Source organism: Linepithema humile, chromosome 3 (assembly GCF_040581485.1).
Source record: "Linepithema humile isolate Giens D197 chromosome 3, Lhum_UNIL_v1.0, whole genome shotgun sequence".
Lineage (NCBI taxonomy): Eukaryota > Metazoa > Arthropoda > Insecta > Hymenoptera > Formicidae > Linepithema > Linepithema humile.
In genome coordinates, this window is record NC_090130.1 from 7,359,807 (window position 1) to 7,373,833 (window position 14,027).

A 14,027-nucleotide genomic window follows, 5' to 3' on the forward strand; every position below is an offset into this window, starting at 1 on the left:
TTTTCGTACACCCAACCGAACAACGTAATTGTGCAACCACACTGCCTATCGTGAATTCATTCTCAAATAATAAATTCCCATTGCTCATAATACTATTTATTTGAAAATATTTCATTTCAACTCTTTCCACAAATATGAAAAAGTAAATTCAAAACTTTTTAAATTCTTATAAAATTTCGTATAAAATCAAGTTTATATGTAACACAATTTTTTACATTCAGATGAATATATTTATTTCGATTAATTAGCCTGGTAATTTTACAAGTGTCTTTTATAATATCAACACAATTCAAATATTAAATTTGCGAAAAAGTTATGTTGATATCGCTATAAAATACTATGCACAGCTTTGCGCGCATACTCTGCATTAAAATCGATAGCTGGCAGTAGGTCTGACTTTTGAAACGGATCACCCCACGGATTATTTACGACACTCTCGCGTCGGATGTATCGACAATCCCCATTTGCGAAATTGCCCGACCGCATTCGAATTTTCGGGGTTACTGTCGAGCGATCTTACGAAGAGAGGGGTTCCCAGGTTCCACCGCTAACATCTTTTATTGTCAGACCGCATATTCGGCGTTTTCACGGTTCGCATTCTCCCCGTCGACAATGATATGCACGCTCGCCATTACGGGCAGAAAAGGGAGAAGAAAGAGACGAACCGGCGTAAAACGGAGACGGATAGACGAGAGTGCTATGCCGTGGGCGGTGCGACGACAGAACAGAAAGACGCGCATAAAAGGAGACCTCCATTTAGGGATATTGAAAATATTGATTTGTTTTAAGTAATGGAGATATGAGCCGCGCGTCGCGGCCGCCTTCCGCCGTTGTTGCTCGCTGATGACGCTCGCGATTATTCTATAAATTGAACCATCTGTCTCTGATAATTTATTGATTAATTAATTTATATTATGACATTGATTTAAATTAAGCGCTCCCCTTAATTCGATCTTGCGATGGTGTTATATGAATAGAACAATGGTTGGAAAGCAAATGGAGTTACGAACGAAATTATTATATAATTATAGATTCCAGTGAACGAATAATTCGAGTAAAGTGATATATTTTTAATTCTGAAAATCTATCCGAGATAAAAATAAAAATTCTAGTCTTTGCATATAAATGAAATCCTACAGCGCTGATTTCCTCGCTCGATAAAACTTTCAGAAACCGGAGAAGCGCCGCGTTAGAGAAGATTAATTGATATTATAAACGTTTCCGAGCGATCGTGCTCGTATTCAGTGTCGTTTCCCGACTCGCGCCTGTTCTTTTGTGTATCTCCTTGATGGTGCTATATTCGACGTAGCCGACCTAATGAAAGCACTCTCCAGAGGGCTAACGTCGGCGCGTAGATCGGCGCGCTGAAAGAGATCGGAGAGTACCGGCGATTCTCACGATCAGCGAGTCGATCCTTTGCAAACGTGTTATATCGCGAGAAGAGCGAGCATGCAAACGACGCAGCCGAAAGGAACGAAAAGAAAAAATAAAATGGAAAAAAGAAAGAACACGCAGAAGCTCATGTCGTCGTCGAGTTTCGCGCCTACGCGCCTATAAAGCTCGCTTTCATCCAGTAGGGTTAGCATTCTCTTTCCTTTCCTCCTTTCCTCTCCCTCTCTCTCTCTCTCTCTCTCTTTTTTTTTCTCGTCGGCTTCGATATCAATATTCTAAAAACATCCTTTGTCGCATCGAGACGAAAAGGTGGCTCTCATAATATGCGTCGTTGCACGCAGATATTTCGCGCCTATGTGCTCTGCAATTTTGTCGATAGAAGTTTAACGCTAATAAAGGATTATTCACTACGACGTTCCACAGTAAAATGCGCACGAAAATATCTTCTCTTGCCATTTTTATCGCTGTCGCTTGTTTTATTCTTAGCTTGAAAGAGCGACAAGGAACAAAATATTGTCAGTTGAAAAGCATTATATTTTTTATTTCCCTAATTACTACGTAGAGAAATATTTTAATAATGCAATTGTGGATATATATTTTACACATGTTAAAAATTGTTTCCACCGTGGACGACAATAATACACATAGCGATATATATATTTCCGAGTTCCGTAAGCACACACTCCCTCCTTCTCTCTCGCGGGTTCGATATCAATATTCTAAAAACGCCCTTTGTTATGTCCAGAAAAGTATCCGCATCGCAGATAACGCGACATGCTTTTTGACTTCGGCCACGCGGTGAGACTGTAATCATACTTGGCAGCTCCCTTGCTCGTGTTGCGCGCCATGTGCCATACTAATCGCTGCTACACTTATCATTCATGTATATACTACATAAATATCGGAAATCTTTGCAGCACTCTCATTATATCGCCATTGTCAGCGGAATGTTCTATACCCTCCATCGAAAATTGCGTTTTTAAGCACTCATATTCCAACAGCGATATTAATCAACTTATTGTTCAATCAAATTTATAATTATTTATTTTTTAATTATTTTCAACTGACCAAGTATAGCAACGAAGAAAACGCACATTAAATACGTTTAAGTTACTAAGGTATACCTTTCTTAACGGACATTAAAAATGCACCGAATTATTTATAGATAAAATTAATAATAATTTTCCAACGATAGTTTTCTGTTTTATCACTACTTTCTGTATTACAGCGAGAATAAACTTTCTCGTGTATTAGCTGCTTTTATGCTAATCGTCTATTTAATATTATATGAGGCAATGCAATTCGAGCGGCGATAAAAAAGATCATCTCTTTTATCATTATCTTGCGCGTAATCCCGGTGTACAGTCGGATGTAATCATTTGCATAGCGACATAGAGACTTTAAATATGCTAAGCACCGCGCGCACACGCGTAATGCATGTTGTACACGGATAGGCGTGTGGACGGTGACACGCGTTGACATTCGTCATTGTTCTGGCTTAATTACACTTTCTTTCAGGGGAACAAAAAAAAATTTCGCCACTGTCAAACGCGCTGCTTTCCCGCGCTTACCTCATACCCCATTCGGTCCGATTCTCGCTTCTACCCCTCGGTGTTGCATCCACGCGAGCAAGGGGTGACGCTCGTGTAAACTGCGTGTACGGCCGTCCGCCGACACCTGTTTACTCCCTACGGACAGTTGTGTGCACGCACGGTGAAACGGTTGGTTTACGGGGGCGACGAAATCGTCTTGTTTGAGCTGGTTGCGTTGATTAAAGTGTTTTATTATGCCAATTAATGACGATCGTTACGCGATGGTCATGCAAAAAGTACAAGCGGCTAATGCGAGAAGGAATTTTTTTTGCTTCAAAGTGGAAGAAAGTAGTCAAATAAAAATCTTTGCTAAAGTATTCTTATTAATTTTATTCACAAATTACTGTCTCTATATAAATTTCAAATAAAAAAGAGATTTGTGTATGGTATTAAAATATCACTAGCCAAATTTTAAAATGCAAACAAACCAGAGAAATTTGTAACGTTGCAAAATTGTCCAAATATATTATTATCGATTAGCGACAGATATCTGAGAGCATAAACCCGTGATATGAAAAATTTGGAGCATATGGCGCGTAATACGGGTGTATATGTGCGTACGTGAGTGTTCTTTTTCGCCTTTCGGGCGAGAGAATAATTAAAGGCACAAAAGGGAGCGTCCAACGAATTACTCGGCCGGTGCGCTCGGGCGGCGGCGCGATTGGACGGTCGTTCTCATTCCGAGATTCTCCTTGAACGCGAGGTCCACGTCAGACGCGGAAACGTTCAAAGGGTTTCCGCGGGGAGACGGGAGGAAAAAACTAATTAACTTTTCGGAATAATTAAGATAAGGCCGTTGGAGATCCGGCCGATCGGCCGACCCTACACTAAGCCGCGCGCCGCGCTTCCTCTTTGCTCTTCACGGTAGAGGAGCCGAGTCGAATCGGGCCGAGGGTCCCTCTGGAAATGGCGATCGGTCGATTAAATCGTTTGCATGAGAAGGGAGCGAAGCGCGAGACTTAAGCGTGCGCAAGAACTCCCGTAAAATTATACGCCGTGGAAGCAGAGCAGCAGCCGATTTTATTATCAGATTAGCGCGTGGCCTTTCGGCGAAAGAATAACAAACTTATTTGTGGGTGAGAATTAAAATAATATAAAATATTCAATGTCGAAAACAAAGAATTAATTTATATGTTTAATACGATAATTTACATTTACATATAATATATTGTAATATTGTATGCTCGCTATTCCCTTCATATAAATTCAAATAATAATTTCAAAAGATAAAATTAATTTACATGTAACAATACTGACAATAATTTATGCAAAATCGATTCATACGAGTCGATTTAAAAAAACTAAAATAGCGACATTAAAATATTACGTTAACCTATGAAGGCGAATCGGACTGTTGAATTAAGAAAGTCTGACAAGAATTTCAATAAAAGACGCCGGCCAGAATTTGCCGACAAGCAATTAGGGACATTACTATTGGCCGACTCCCGATAAAGTTAAATTAAAGTGAAATCAAAGACGCTCGACTCTCTCGAGGCACTTTGAGATTTTTCTTTTATCGCTGCTAAGTTAACTCAACGCTTCGGCGGTTCGCGACAAATTCCCATTTTATTTGAAACCGACTCGCGAATGCACAACCGGGAAAATCGCGAATCGAGAAACCCTCCTCGACAATATGACGCACATCCGGATGATTAACGAACGACTATCAACGAGGTATTTACACGATCTACCGCCTCCTCGCCGTATCTTGTGTCTAATTATCAGTAGACAAGACTCTTCCCTCTTCCCCTACCTCCACGCGCCCACTTCAATTCCTACCGCGTACAGCCCGCAATAAAGCCTCGTCTCTAAAAGCGAGGCAGATGCACTTTACACGAGAGAGCGGCTCTCGCGTGACACGAATAAAAGTCTTATTGCATGCCGGGGGAGCGAGCGAGAGGAGGCAAGAAAGTAGTCGAGCGCGACGACTGGGCCGCCGACGGCAGCGCACCGACACCGACGGCGTATACAGCGCTCCGCTGATAATTAGCGAGCAAGCTCCGCGACGTAGGACTGATAATTCTCAACAATGGTTCATTACTGTCGTTTAAATGTGCACGACAAGTGCATTCGAGTGGCTGCCGTGCCCGGCGGAGGCGCGGGCGGCTGCCTATCTGGCTATTTCCATACATCCTTCATTGTCCTCTTTGTGCACGACTAACTATAGATTCGCGAAACTGACATTTTTATGGTGGAACAATGGGGTCGCGGGAGCGGATGGAGAAGAGGACGCGAGGAGGAAGGCGGCGAGGAGGACGCGAAACGCGCGCGCGGAGACCGAAGAGGGCCAATTCGACGTGAACCGGCAGCATCGTTATCCGAGTAAATAGGCTGTCGCCGACGGCTCCCGACGGCCTGCCGAACACAATTCGCGATTCGTATTGTTCTACTTTATTCCCCGAGTGGGTCGCCGACGCCGCGACGGACCGCGAATATCTATGATTGCTGCGAGAAGCTGGGTTTGATCTCCGCGTCTGACTGACAATGAAACGGCGAAACTTAAGTCCTCCGAAGAGACGAAATTGATATATTTAGAGATGCGCTGCGCATTGTAAACAGTCAGCAGTAAGATTGAGTTATCCGACAATTGCGCAACATCAATGTTGAATTTCACGCCGAATATCTCGTTAGAATATTATTTATAACACGGTAAAATAAATAAATGGAATTAATGTAAGCGTATTCCATGAATTATTAGTCGAAATTATCCTACAAAACGCCGGCGTATATTTAACCATTTTTTGGCAAGAAACGTATTCGTCAAATATTCATAATGAAACGTCCAGGTTCCAGAATAAAAGATAAGAATATATAAGTAGCTCATTAACGAGACAAATGTAATTGTGAAAGCAATTTTTGCAGGCTAACGCGATTTTACAGCGTCGACGGATTTTTCGTTGGGGTCCTGGGAGAAATTGGCCGTGTCTCAGAACGCGATGTCCTCCGGAATAAAATCACGGTCGTTTCGATAGAAATTACGCGGGACACTCGTCCTGACAGAAAACGGTGGGTATCGGAGGTGTGGAGGATAGTCCGTGAAGCATCGTCATTAACTGCCAATCACTGCCATTCACCGGCCGAGAAGCCGGGAAGGGAAGGCAAAAGAAAAAGAAAAGTGCTGCAGACGTTGAAGGGAGATTCTAATTATTTATTTACGAGAAGCGAGGAGCGACACGCGGCCTCGTCGTCGCATCTGGATCCTCGTCTCTCTTTTCAATCTTCCCAGCCCCTTCGCCATTCCACCTTCGAGAAAATTCGTGCGAGACGTTTCTTATTTTGATTACAGTTATTATCAATTATGCACGGCCTTATAATTAAATAGCATTAGCGAAAACATTCGTTTAAAACATCCATCAGCCGAATGCATCTACAATTGCATTTACAAGTGCAATCACTTAATACTGTATACGCAACTTTGCAGTTTATTCTATTTCCCGGCAAAGTGTTTCTCCGCAATACGAAGAGAGCGTATCAGAAAGAAGTTGGCCGTCGCGCATATTAATTGACGGCCCCACTTCGCGCGCGACTTTCCAACGGTGCACGTAACGCGGTTTTATCTCTGCATTGAGCGGAGAATCCCAAATTCAATTTTGCGGGGTAAAGCGTAACGACATCGCGCCTTATAAGCGGGCGCCCGCCGTCGCTCTGGTATTGGTGAAGTCGCGTGGGAGCCGGTTTTTACTTCGCTAATGATTTCCGCGCTCGCTCAGACGCTAACTTCCCCGACAAATAGGAAAATTAAAGCCGCGTCCGCGCGGACCTGCGCGCACGTAACTCCGTCCTGCTGGGCATTTAGTTACGACTTTTTTATAATTAATACCTCGGGTGGTAAATTAAGTCGGGCGCGGCGGAAGAGTGAGGAAGAAACGTTTTGTAAAATAAATACCGACCGACGTGTACCTGCGGTGCACTCGCGGGGTAGACGGGAATGATTCTCCCTCTGACTTTTACCCGCGCCGCCCTGCAGCAGCGGCCCTCTCCTCGCCTCCCCGACGGGGTCTTGGACCCTCCCGCCCTTCCCTTCCTGCCCGCACTTACTTGCGGAACAACGAGTAACGGCGGAGAGGTCAATTATAATGGAAGATTACGTGCCCGCGATTCCGTCTCGCAGTTATAAATAGGTACAAAGAGTATTAAGTCCCTCGGAAGTATTAACCTGGAGAGCCATTGGGAAAACTTCCCGTAGCGCGGAAGCGAGGAAGACAAATAATTGAAGAGAGTTTTCGTTTCTCGGTTCGAGACCATGACGCTCCTCTGGTATTAAAAGCGTTCCGCTGCTCGCTAATCTCACCCGTGAATTTATCTATAATGCCGTATCCGTTTGCAGGTGTATCAAGTACATTAAAAATAATTAGTAGTTTGCGTCGTTAAAATCTCACGTGGTTGAATCCGTCTCATTATTTCGCAGAAGAGTATCACAGCCGGGGATCGGTCGTGCGGACGATCTTCAATACGTTAATCAGACGCATATCGCTCGCCATTGATCGATTGACCGGGTATCGAGTTGCGCACGTGACCCTTCGTATCGCACAGCCTTTCATTGATCCTCTATACTCCACGATCCATAGAAACGCAAAGACAGTGCGGACGTTCAAAGGTCTCATGCTGCGTTCCCCCGAGCACTGACTGGCACTGCCTGTTTCTATTTACTTGATCTTACCCAGAGGTTCTCACCGTCACGTCTTATTTCGGCCAGCTGTACGACTTTACGTTTGACGTTTGGTTTTAGAACTTTTCGACAGCTCTCGCTTTGTATCATCCGTTGCAAATCGAACGTTAAGAAATACCTTCACATCTACGTCGGTGTTACGGAGAAGCTGATTCGTAAGAATGCGAGCAGCGAGATGAGAGCCTCTGAAGCCTTAATAGCGCTTTGGTGCATAGCCTGTATTAGTAGCAGCGGTAGCAGTCGTGCATAGTTAGGGTTTAATAGCGTGTATTATTGATTATAATATCGCATGATTGGTACAATCACGTCGCATTGTACCTATCAATGCACGGCATGCAACCGACCGACCGACCGACCGTGCATCGCTCGGAATCACCGATGCACGAAAACCCGGCGCATTAAATTATTTATTAGCGGACCGTTTCAGCAGATTGAAATCGGCAATTATCAGGCATACATCATCGGCAGTTAGTTACGAGCTCGTTGCGTAATCGGCACGGATCGACGGTAATAAAACAAGTACATTACATGATTTATATCATTGCACTCACCCACGTGATGGCGAAGACGATCAAAAATCCGAGAAGTAACGACGGCTGCTTATCTGCAAGAAGAACAACACGCGCGAATCAGCTTTTCTCATTCCAAATATATCACAATCGCGAGAAAAATATATTAATTATATTTGAATGCGAATCACACGTCGCACTTTGTGCGATAAAGTTGCAAATACGATTAAAAATATGCAGATGTATAACCGCGAATGAAAGAGATAGCAGAGATATCATTGCAATATGAAAGGCGCGGGAAAGTTCGTGAGCGAGGTGAGCGAAATGCAGACACAGTGCCTCCGAAATCGTCATCTGCACCCTTTCAAAGATCCCACGAGCTTCCAATAGCTTTTACTCTACTACTAATGGCCGTCTACCGACTGACGAGTAAAAGCAAACGAGGACGGCGACTGCGAAATACAGCATTAAAGAAGAAAGAGATGAAAAAACGAAAATAGATGTGTACCGATACAAAGAGCCATCTCTTCTCGTTCGCCTTCTCTCGCGTTTCTCCTTTATACCCTCTGTCTCGAAAAGAGTGTAATAAAGGGTAGAACGGTACCATAAGTCTTTGTCGTACTATGGTTGCTTTATCTGCATGACCATGTATGAGCCCTTTGAACATAAACAAATAAATAAGGGAACTTTCTTTTGCGAACAGCAAAATCTAACTATCAATTACTTATCGGAAAGAATAAGAAATATATTACGCTCCTTTTCGACATATGCGAAAATATGCGATTGCAATTCAAGATTTGCCATGGGAGCTAAAGTTCTAAAACAATTTATAAATAAATAGTTGTTACAGCTGATAAATGTTCGGATCGGCACTGTGATTTATCATTCGCCACTTATTTTTTTCATCGCTGTCACGAGAGAATGCAAGCAGAGGAGGCGAGCAGGGGAAAGGGGGGGGATAAGTTTCTGTGGGGTGCTGGCAGTACGTGACAACTGCCGAAGATATTCGGTCGCAAAAGAGTATAAGCTTAATCCTACCGCGACAGCGACAGAAATATGAGACCATATTGTCTTCATATATCATCCGAGTGTTCTTCGACGAGCAACCCTCGAATCAACCGTTCTATTCCCGCCGAGTGTCTTGGATTTAGACCAGAATATAAGTGAATGATGCTAGTATCACTATATATATATATAATTCAATGAAATTAATAAAGTAGTTTTTAATTAAACTCATGGACATCATTGTTTATACTATTGTAAAATCAATTAGCAAGCAATTATTTTAAAACTTAATTTGCCACGATCGAAGTACAATAGTGATGCAGACACAATAGTCACAATGATCACGCATTGTTAAAACTAACATTTTTGAACTAAGAAATCTTCGATGCGAAATCGAATGACTTGGGGTCCGAAAGTGCACGAAAAGGAGGGCAGCTCGCAACTCCTCGGCGTCGTCTGCCGCGCCAATTCCCAACAAATTGTAATTTCTAGAAACAAATTGAATATAAACGCGCCGTAATTCGAATGCCTGCTGCAGCGGCACCGGCACAATAATGATGACGGCTGCGTAGGAGCCAGCGACCGTGGCTGAAGGGAGCAAGGCAGCGCCAAGAGACGTAGCCATGCGCGAAACAGCAATCTTTCGAGGCAATCTCTTTAATAAATGAAGCATACGTTCCCGCTTTTGAATTACGTCTACGTAATGGCCTCCCACTCCTACCCCATCTCTCTCGTGCTTTCCGTCTCTTTCTCCCTTTCTCGTTCTTGTGTCACGCGTCGGCGCCGAGCCGGCACAAAGAGCGACAAAGATTCCGTCATCGCGATCGGGAAAGCCGATTTGGACAGATTACTTAAAAATAGAAACGCTAGTGTAACGTAAATTATCTCTCTTGCAATATAAGTAATTTATGCATACGTTATACATAGTTTATAACACTTTAAATATTAAAAATAGTTCGTGACAAAATTTAGGATAAAATAAACTGTAACACATAACGTTCTGTCAATCAATTTCAATTAACAACTTGAGTAAAATAAAGTAACTAAATTTGCGAGGAAAAGCTGAATATATTAATTCTTTGCTTTCTCTCTCTCAATTTAATCATACAATAATGTATGTCAGATATTCGTATAACAATCACTCTGAGGTTAATAGTAAATTATCACGAGCGTATATAAAGTCCATGTCTGCTAACCAGAATGTTCGCACCTCCATTCCGACAGGTCGTGCCGGCGATAAAAGTGCAATGAGCCCCATTCCGCTCTCTCCCTTCTCCCCCCCCCCCCAACCTTTCTCTTCCCTCTTTCTCCCGTACGTTCTCGCGTATGCAATCACCTACGAATATTATAGCCGGCAGCGCCGGCGAAATAACTGCGCAAGTAAGTAGTGTCTGACTCCATTGTTTCCCTTCAAATCAAAAGCAGTCAAATTCTCCATTGTGATCGCACCACGCGCCGCACTTACACGATGGCAGAGACGATGGGAGAGACGCGATACAACGACGCTGCAATGTACATTGGTGTGGATCTGCAGAGTACATTCGTTATTCGCAATTTGGACAGCTAATCTGTTATTTATGTAATTAATATTCGAAAATTTGTGTAAAAAGTCTGTCGGAAAATATTAAGCATTGCATATTATTTTTTATTTGAACGTGACAAGTATATTATTGACTATTATCTTGATAAAATATCATGCCTATTAATATTGCCGCTTAAAATGTAATCTGCGCAATATTGTAACTTGTGCACAGCCGGTGCACACCCTATTTATACGTATATCTACATAAATATATACATATATATATATATATATATATATATATATATATATGTATATATACGAAGAACGAGTTTGTGTTGCGTGTGTACACTCGATGCGTCTACGGATATACTCACAGAGTAATCGCTGAATCGGTATTCCGTCGACTGACAGACCTAGGCAAACAATGGACGTTTGATTGTTCAAGATTTAGTGCTGGTTTACTACCGTCGAATTCGAATTCGCGATATCGCGTCGCTCAGTAGCGTGGGTGTGTCAGCATCTGCATTCACAAGCTGCGCGAAACGTTCTCGATTTTCCGCCAAGTACAATTCCAAACAAGACTTGATTTCATCAAATCTTGCAGCTGATTACTCTCAATAATGAACACGAGAGATCTCAATAATAAGTAAAAATATATATAGCAATAGCAATACGACAGAGAAATCTATGTAAATAACTTAAGAAAAATAACCTTAGCCTGTTAAAAGATGGACTGTGCGCATTATATTGCTGCAATTTGAGTCTACTTGGATTAGAAATAGAAAAGATGCTTTTACCTGGCAAACGCAACGGCTATTCGTGCATTATCAAATAATTACGGAAAAAAGAGTGACATTCGGGCTTCCACTTGCACTTTGCAAGATAAAACGTTACGCTTAGCTTACATCTCGTCGAAAGGCGATACGGCATTTACATTATTTTACATTAAATGCCAGACGAACGAAACTCGACCGCGTACTCATGCCATCCCCAACGTCGTCCTCGGGCATACGGTCGTGTCAAAGTGGTATTTTCAATAGTCCGTGCACTGGAATTCGCCCGATAGTCGGAAGAATTTGTATTTCCCCGCGAATCGCAGTTAGTCATCGGAAACAGGTCCGCTTAGATACGGGTGCGTCTTAGGAATCTGTTGGTATTCACAATTACACGCGGCAGAACCTCTATCAAACTTCCTCCTCGTGGCAATTACGAGTTTTGCATATTTACATATTACAATAACGCCATTGTTTTTAGATGAAACATTATGCACTTAAAAGTTTCGTCACAAATTCTACGATAGCGGTGTACAAAATAATACAATTATGCTATTTCCGAATCACGATAAAATCTATACAAGATCTGAGATTGACGAGGGCAGACATTTCTGTATCTTGGAACGCGAGCGATGGTCAGAAGAATTTGAATCTCTCTCCCAGACAAGGGTCTGTCATATCGGAAGGCTGGAAGTGGGCGCATTGAACGTCTTAGGAATTCGACCGATTCCGCAGCCGAGAAAACAGAATTCGATTGGGAACAAGACAAGCGAGATCATTCCCCTTCGACCCCAACGGCTCGGAGAGAATGCGGAGTATCTGTACTTTCATAAATACTATAAGCCCCTAGCGTCACCTCCTCTCAAATTGAGAGAAAAGATTTAGTGATGTCTCAAAGCTGCTTGATATTTATTTTTCGTACTCACACAAAATATGTTGAAAAAAATTTAATACCAACTACTCATATTTAATTTTTTGAATAATGCAATTTTCAAACGTTGTCATCGTACGTCCAAAATCCAATTTTAATAATCACAAAAGCACAAGAGACATACTTGCTTATCGAGTGCGAGAACTTGGACTGATTTTTATGTAATCTTATATATAGACAAAACCGCGAGAACCTCGTGGATGCGCGCGAATGCATTTAGTGTCGCTACATTTCGCTTTTGTCAAAACACGATTGTGTTGATTACAAATAAACTGAACAGACAACCGCTTTACACGCGCCAGTAAAATCCACACGCGTGTCTGTCTGCGTTTAAGCAGACTGCGACGAGGGTGGATAGGGGAGCTGGTTTCGTTAAAACAACCCCCTATGTCGCGCCTCCGCGCTTTGGCCTCCAGCTTCTACGACGTCAGCCCTTTCTCCCGCCGCAACCGCGTCTCTGGCAATTCACTGATCCGCATTTAGGACAGGAGGCGATATTTAGGCCGAAGGGGTGAGAGGCCTCGAAGTTAATTAGATCGACTTCGTCAAGGCGCATCCACTTAACTTCAACGCCGCGTCAGAGACACGTCGCAACCATGACTGCTTCCACCGGCTGCACGCGCGGCAAAAGAGAAACGCTAACATTTCCCGTTGAACCCTCTGAAGCACTTTGGAAATCAAAATGACCGTGCAAATATATTACACATACAAATATATTTTTAAATATTAATTAACCGTGATTTTTATTTCACTATAAAATTTCTATTTTGTTTATTAAATCATATTGCATACCAAAATCTAAGTTATATATGATATCTAATTATGATATGATATAAAATTCTAAAGCATAAGAATGAATAAAATATACATTAAATCACTATTTCTATTATTGGCTCTTCTATTATTCAAGCCGATGGTTGAAACGTATGTGCAATGTAATAGATAGTTATATAATTAAATCAATTCTGAGCATGTTAACCTGGCTCTTGTAACTTTGACATATTAAATAAATTATTGAAAATATACATTTTAATGTTAAAATGTACATTTCATTATAGATTAATGTACATTTTATTCATTTTTATGCCTTAAAATCTTATCTCATATTATTTGGTAGATCTGAAACTCTACTGTGATGCATTAAAATCTTATATTTCTCTCTTCAGAATTCTCAACCATTTCTTTCTTTAAAATATAATAATTCAATGCATCGCAGTAAAGCAAATGTACCATTCTAAAGTTCAAGGCCTACCAAATGTTATATAAAAAGAGAAAAACTTTCTTTTAACATACAAAATCAAATCAAGACATGTCAATTCTGAAAAATGTAAATTTACGCGATATCCTTCTGATAAAAAAAAATAGATTCTTCCTTGAATACACGTCTATTCATACACTTCGTTTAACTCACACTTTTATAAAATGTCACGTAGAGAGAAATAAATGTAATTACTAAAAATAATAGAACATCGATAAAAATATAGTGACGACCCGCAATCTAAATCGAGAAACGATTCCGACGAAAAATAACGTGACGGATTTAAATTCGTCGGGTGTACAAAAAGAAAGCGACGGGTACTCTCGGCGAAGTGACAGCGCGAGTTCCATAAGTATACCTCGCCTACGTCTCT

The 14,027-nt window shown here is 41.8% G+C and overlaps 1 protein-coding gene across 1 annotated transcript in view; it reads right to left on the bottom strand.

Annotated features, from left to right (window-relative positions):
- The window catches only part of LOC105676396 (uncharacterized), a 413,689-nt gene that overhangs the window by 298,979 nt on the left and 100,683 nt on the right, over positions 1 to 14,027 (bottom strand). Inside the window, exon 4 of the mRNA XM_067351940.1 lies at positions 8,205 to 8,257. The gene's annotated coding sequence lies outside the window, so the exon portion shown is untranslated. The remainder of the gene's footprint in view (positions 1 to 8,204; positions 8,258 to 14,027) is intronic.